This window comes from Nomia melanderi, unplaced genomic scaffold (genome assembly GCF_051020985.1).
Source record: "Nomia melanderi isolate GNS246 unplaced genomic scaffold, iyNomMela1 scaffold0455, whole genome shotgun sequence".
In the NCBI taxonomy this organism is placed as follows: domain Eukaryota; kingdom Metazoa; phylum Arthropoda; class Insecta; order Hymenoptera; family Halictidae; genus Nomia; species Nomia melanderi.
This window is the reverse complement of record NW_027475570.1, coordinates 25,001-32,500: the sequence shown is the minus strand read 5'-3', so window position 1 is coordinate 32,500 and position 7,500 is coordinate 25,001. Positions and strand designations below refer to the sequence as shown.

The 7,500-nt window shown below is 49.9% G+C and overlaps 1 non-coding gene across 1 annotated transcript; it reads left to right on the top strand.

The window, feature by feature from the left end:
- The first annotated feature begins 5,663 nt into the window (after window positions 1-5,663).
- On the top strand, window positions 5,664-5,818 carry LOC143176258 (5.8S ribosomal RNA). Its single transcript, XR_013000834.1, has one exon. It is a non-coding gene; the product is annotated as a 5.8S ribosomal RNA (ribosomal RNA).
- Window positions 5,819-7,500: the final 1,682 nt, after the last annotated feature.

The following is a 7,500-nucleotide window of genomic DNA, read 5'->3' as shown; positions in this document are numbered from 1 at the left end:
TTTCTGTACGGGGAGAAATAGAACGATGAGCTGACTTATCGGGTCTTCGTTGGAATTACCGTCGCTGGCATTGTAAACTCCAGATGACCTTGTGATTCCTTCGTCGGGCACTGGTAAAGGGTGGCGATGATTCGTTCTATAATAGAAATACCCGTCGTAGCGTTTCGGCCTAGTCACCCGCCACGAAACACTCTCTCGTCGTGGAATCCCCGCGTCGGAGAGTAAAACGCCGAAGGCTTACTTATGAAACTTACGTCTCTCGACGATGGGACGATCCACGCGAAGAGTTGTTACGTGCACGCGTATGGTGCGATTGCGTCGATTCGCTTTTCTGTACGGGGAGCAATAGAACGTTGAGTTGACTTATCGGGTCTTCGTTGGAATTACCGTCGCTGGCATTGTAAACTCCAGATGACCTTGTGATTCCTTCGTCGGGCACTGGTAAAGGGTGGCGATGATGCGTTCTATAATAGAAATACCCGTCGTAGCGTTTCTTCCGAGTCAACCCGCTCACGAAACACTCTCTCGTCGTGGAATCCCCGCGTCGGAGAGTAAAACGCGAATTCATAGTATGGAAACTTACGTCTCTCGACGATGGGACGATCCACGCGAAGAGTTGTTACGTGCACGCGTATGGTGCGATTGCGTCGATTCGCTTTTCTGTACGGGGAGTAATAGAACGTTGAGTTGACTTATCGGGTCTTCGTTGGAATTACCGTCGCTGGCATTGTAAACTCCAGATGACCTTGTGATTCCTTCGTCGGGCACTGGTAAAGGGTGGCGATGATGCGTTCTATAATAGAAATACCCGTCGTAGCGTTTCTTCCGAGTCAACCCGCTCACGAAACTCTCTCTCGTCGTGGAATCCCCGCGTCGGAGAGTAAAACGCGAATTCATACTATGAAAACTTACGTCTCTCGACGATGGGACGATCCACGCGAAGAGTTGTTTACGTGCACGCGTATGGTGCGATTGCGTCGATTCGCTTTTCTGTACGGGGAGAAATAGAACGTTGAGTTGACTTATCGGGTCTTCGTTGGAATTACCGTCGCTGGCATTGTAAACTCCAGATGACCTTGTGATTCCTTCGTCGGGCACTGGTAAAGGGTGGCGATGATGCGTTCTATAATAGAAATACCCGTCGTAGCGTTTCTTCCGAGTCAACCCGCTCACGAAACTCTCTCTCTCGTCGTGGAATCCCCGCGTCGGAGAGTAAAACGCCGAAGGCTTACTATGAAACTTACGTCTCTCGACGATGGGACGATCCACGCGAAGAGTTGTTACGTGCACGCGTATGGTGCGATTGCGTCGATTCGCTTTTCTGTACGGGGAGTAATAGAACGTTGAGTTGACTTATCGGGTCTTCGTTGGAATTACCGTCGCTGGCATTGTAAACTCCAGATGACCTTGTGATTCCTTCGTCGGGCACTGGTAAAGGGTGGCGATGATTCGTTCTATAATAGAAATACCCGTCGTAGCGTTTCTTCCGAGTCAACCCGCTCACGAAACTCTCTCTCGTCGTGGAATCCCCGCGTCGGAGAGTAAAACGCGAATTCATAGTATGGAAACTTACGTCTCTCGACGATGGGACGATCCACGCGAAGAGTTGTTACGTGCACGCGTATGGTGCGATTGCGTCGATTCGCTTTTCTGTACGGGGAGCAATAGAACGTTGAGTTGACTTATCGGGTCTTCGTTGGAATTACCGTCGCTGGCATTGTAAACTCCAGATGACCTTGTGATTCCTTCGTCGGGCACTGGTAAAGGGTGGCGATGATTCGTTCTATAATAGAAATACCCGTCGTAGCGTTTCTTCCGAGTCAACCCGCTCACGAAACTCTCTCTCGTCGTGGAATCCCCGCGTCGGAGAGTAAAACGCGAATTCATACTATGAAAACTTACGTCTCTCGACGATGGGACGATCCACGCGAAGAGTTGTTTACGTGCACGCGTATGGTGCGATTGCGTCGATTCGCTTTTCTGTACGGGGAGAAATAGAACGTTGAGTTGACTTATCGGGTCTTCGTTGGAATTACCGTCGCTGGCATTGTAAACTCCAGATGACCTTGTGATTCCTTCGTCGGGCACTGGTAAAGGGTGGCGATGATGCGTTCTACAATAGAAATACCCGTCGTAGCGTTTCTTCCGAGTCAACCCGCTCACGAAACTCTCTCTCGTCGTGGAATCCCCGCGTCGGAGGGTAAAACGCGATATATAATAGTATATGCCAGTGGTTCGCGCGCGTCGTCTCTGAGATACGCGGTCGACAGAGTTCCGAAAACACGTGATGTGCCACGATTTCCGTGCGTCTTACATCTTTCGACGATGGGACGATCCACGCGAAGAGAACGTTCGTGCTTGCGTGAGGTGCAACAGCGTCGATTCGCTTTTCTGTACGGGGAGAAATAGAACGTTGAGTTGACTTATCGGGTCTTCGTTGGAATTACCGTCGCTGGCATTGTAAACTCCAGATGACCTTGTGATTCCTTCGTCGGGCACTGGTAAAGGGTGGCGATGATTCGTTCTATAATAGTAATACCCGTCGTAGCGTTTCGACCGATGTCACCCGCCACGAAAGTCTCTCTCGACGTGGAAACCCCGCGCCGAAGAGTAAACGCGAAGGCTTACCATACGAAAGAAAACGGTATTATACGCCTGTGGTATGTGCGTCTCGGCTCTGTGATACGCGATCGGCAGAGTTACAAAAAAACGTTGATGGGCCACGATTTCCGTGCGTCTTACATCTTTCGACGATGGGACGATCCACGCGAAGAGTAGTTACGTGCTCGCGCGAGGTGCGATAGCGTCGATTCGCTTTTCTGTACGGGGAGAAATAGAACGATGAGTTGACTTATCGGGTCTTCGTTGGAATTACCGTCGCTGGCATTGTAAACTCCAGATGACCTTGTGATTCCTTCGTCGGGCACTGGTAAAGGGTGGCGATGATTCGTTCTATAATAGAAATACCCGTCGTAGCGATTCGGCCGAGTCACCCGCCACGAAACTCTCTCTCGTCGTGGAATCCCCATGTCGGAGAGTAAAACGCGAAGGCTAACTATATAAGAAATATATAGTATTATTTATGCCTGTGGTTCTCCGTTTGCCCTACTCTCAGATACGCGACTCGGAGAGTTACGAATAATCGTGATGGACCACGATTTCTGTACGTCTTACATCTTTCGACGATGGGACGATCCACGCGAAGAGATCATTCCTGCTTGCGTGAGGTGCGATAGCGCCGATTCGCTTTTCTGTACGGGGAGAAATAGAACGATGAGTTGACTTATCGGGTCTTCGTTGGAATTACCGTCGCTGGCATTGTAAACTCCAGATGACCTTGTGATTCCTTCGTCGGGCACTGGTAAAGGGTGGCGATGATTCGTTCTATAATAGAAATACCCGTCGTAGCGATTCGGCCGTGTCACCCGCCACGAAAATCTCTCTCGTCGTGGAATCCCCGCGTCGTAGAGTAAACGCGAAGGCTTGCTATAGAAGACTATAGTTTATACGCCTGTGGTTCACCGGTTGCCTGCTCTCCGGGGTACGCGATCGCGCAGGAGTTACGGAAGAACTTGATGGGCCACGATCTCCAAGCGGCTATATCTTTCGACGATGGGACGATTCACGCGAAGAGAACGTTCGTGCATGCGTGAGGTGCGATAGCGTTGATTCGCTTGTCTGTACGGGGAGAAATAGAACGATGAGTTGACTTATCGGGTCTTCGTTGGAATTACCGTCGCTGGCATTGTAAACTCCAGATGACCTTGTGATTCCTTCGTCGGGCACTGGTAAAGGGTGGCGATGATTCGTTCTATAATAGAAATACCCGTCGTAGCGTTTCGACCGATGTCACCCGCCACGAAATTCTCTCTCGTCGTGGAATCCCCGCGTCGGAGAGTAACCGCCGAAGGCTTGCTATAGAAGACTATAGTTTATACGCCTGTGGTTCACCGGTTGCCGGCTCTCCGGGGCACGCGATCGCGCGAAGGTTACGGAGGGACGTGAAGCGCCCGAGCAATGAAACGTCCGCAGGAGGAAACGAGCAACCGCCGAACATTGTTTCGCGACGTTTCCATAATGTATTGTCGTTTCGCTCGCATCCCGCTTCTTTCCCCTAGTTTCCTCGACGCGTAGTTTCGCAGCCTTAGTGGACGAATCATTCTCGATTCGAGGAAAGATATGCAGTGGGGCGTGCAATGAGCCCGCCAGAGACCACGATCTCCAATGCGTCTTTACATCTTTGGACGATGGGACGATCCACGCGAAGAGAACGTTCGTGCTTGCGCGAGGTGCATTAGCGTCGATTCGCTTTTCTGTACGGGGAGAAATAGAACGATGAGTTGACTTATCGGGTCTTCGTTGGAATTACCGTCGCTGGCATTGTAAACTCCAGATGACCTTGTGATTCCTTCGTCGGGCACTGGTAAAGGGTGGCGATGATTCGTTCTATAATAGAAATACCCGTCGTAGCGATTCGGCCGAGTCACCCGCCACGAAACTGTCTCTCTTTCGTCGTGGAAACCCCGCGTCGGAGAGTAAAACGCGCGAAGGCTGTGACTGTAACATATATATATATATATACACAGTATACAATGCCTGTGGTTTTTGCGCGTGTCGGCTCTTCGGTATACGCGATCGGCCAGAGTTACGGAGGGACGGTGAAGCGCACGAGAAATTGAAACGGCCGCACGATTGGAACCGAGCAACCGTCGAACATTGTTTCGCGACGTTTCCATAATGCGTTTTCGTTTCGCTCGCATACCGCTTCTTTTCCCCTAGTCTCTGAGACGCGTTTTCGAGCCGTTCTTCTACTATCGATTCTCGTAGAGAGAAGGGACCGGGTAGTCTGGAAGTGGAACCCGCATCTTGCGTGTACCGTACACGGAATTGAGAGGACCGGCCGTGAAGCTCGTTTTAAAGCCGTGCGTCTGACACCCAACTCTTGCGCGCCAATTTCGCGGCAAGAGATAATATGGGACGAATGACCGGCAAAGAGCCAGCTGTGAAGTCTGTTTTTTTAATCGAATCCGTGGACGTGTGTATGCCGTAGCGTCGCTCGTCGTGTTCGTTCATGGTCGTTCCGAGAGAAAGAACGAAAGCGGTAACGAAGGGACCGGCCGTGAAGCTCGTTTTAAAGCCGCGCGTCTGACACCCAACTCTTGCGCGCCAATTTCGCGGCAAGAGATAACATGGGACGAATGACCGGCAAAGAGCCAGCTGTGAAGTCTTTTTTCATTATTTGCTTTCAATCGATCGATCGGTACGATTCGTGCAACGTTTCGCGCGATGCGACGCGAAAACATGCGCGCAACAATAGATGCGTCTGATCGGAAGAACGCGAGGGTCGACTGCACGCGATGGATTCAGTATCGGGTAGGATACAAAATATATCCCCGTCGTTTCCACGCGTGCGAGTCTTCTGCGTCTTTCGCGGGTTTTTGAATGCACTATACGCCCGGAACGTCGAGAAATATATACATATTACTTGAACGTTTTTCGTCTCGAAAGGCTTCGGTGTCGTCTCCAAGGCGACGCCTGAATCTCCTTCGCGCGCTGGTCGGAGATTCAGGTATCAACTTTTATCTTCTCTTTGAAAGAAGAGAGATATTAGGTCGAACAAGTGAGAATAAAATTATATATGTGAAATATAAAATTTATACGATTACCCTGAACGGTGGATCACTTGGCTCGTGGGTCGATGAAGAACGCAGCTAATTGCGCGTCAACGTGTGAACTGCAGGACACATGAACATCGACATTTCGAACGCACATTGCGGTCCACGGATACAATTCCTGGACCACGCCTGGCTGAGGGTCGTTTACGTACCATACACTGCTTGCGTAGCTCTGTCAAATCCCCGCCGTCGTTCACCTCTTCGGATCGAACGTTTTTTTACCGAAGGGCGCAAAGAACGTCTCTGAGTCGGGTTAAGAGAAGGATGCTACGTACGAGCGAACGATGGGTGTCTCGTCGGCGTTTGTCGCGGACACGCGAAAATTCTGTGAATTTCACGGACAGTGTACGTTCTAGTTGTTGCAAAACGATCGGAATCGTTTGTATGGACTCGCGTGAGTGTTCGCGGCGTCGTGCGTCGTTCAATTACGACCGCCCGCGGATACCGCTCCACTGCGATATGGATCTGAGCGACAACTTTTTCGGCTGTTCGTGAGATGAACGGTTTCGTGTGTTTAGAAAAATTTTTTTTCCCGCGCTCCCGACGTCACCTGAAATGATGCGTCAGAGGTGAAAGAAAATATTAAGAAGTCGAGAGAGAGAGACTACACACGTTTTATTCATATTTTGTATACCGTGCGTGAGACGGATGTGCACGACACGTCGTATGTCGGTATATTACCGACTGGCCCCAGGGAGATTGTTTTCTTCCTCTCTTACGAATGAGATGTACGTTTCGGAGGATCGTCGTTACCGAAACACACGGCAAAACGAGACTTCTCGCAGCAGAACCTTTATACACAATACACATCGACTCTTTTTACCCCGAGAGAGAGAGAAAAGGTGTATTTCTTTTTTTTATTTTTCGAATTCGACGCACGAACGCTTTGACGACTGGAGAAAAACACGGTGTGTGTTAAAATCGTGCGGGACGAGCATGCGTATTCGTAACGGGTCGAATAGTTCTTATTCCCCGTCGTCGCGTGTCCTCGCTGGACCACCACCGTGCGCTTCCGCCACGTTCAGTTGAATTTCGAAATATATATATATAAAAAGAATCACCATATACTCTCTTTCGGGAGGTGTATTTTTATCGGTTTCTGCTATAGAGAAGAGACGGAGATCGTGTTGTGAGGTGTAACGTTTCTGTATCCCCGTTTCGGAGGATCGTCGTTATCGGCGGAACACACGTCAAAACGAGACTTCTCGCAGAACCTTTATACACAATACACATCGACTCTTTTACCCCGAGAGAGAGAAAAGGTGTTTTTCTTTTTTTTTTATTTTTCGAATTCGACGCACGAACGCTTTGACGACTGGAGAAAAACACGGTGTGTGTTAAAATCGTGCGGGACGAGCATGCGTATTCGTAACGGGTCGAATAGTTCTTATTCCCCGTCGTCGCGTGTCCTCGCTGGACCACCACCGTGCGCTTCCGCCACGTTCAGTTGTATTTCGAAATATATATATATAAAAAGAATCACCATATACTCTCTTTCGGGAGGTGTATTTTTATCGGTTTCTGCTATAGAGAAGAGACGGACGATCGTGTGTGACACCACGTGGTAACGTTTCCGTATCCCCGTAAAATACGTTTATCTTTTCTCGTAGAAAAGAGAGAGGAAGAGGCAGGAGCTCCTCTTTGGCGAGGCTTTCGAACGTCGCGTCCCGTCCGCCGGAATATAATGATATAAATATATAACCGCCGCCGACTTTGTGCGAAAGCGTTGAAACGAACGCGTCGGTCGCCCCATGGTGTGTGTTTGTCGTGTCTTCTTTTCCTCTTCTGCACTTCTCTTCACTGTCGATCGCGAGACCGCGCGAGA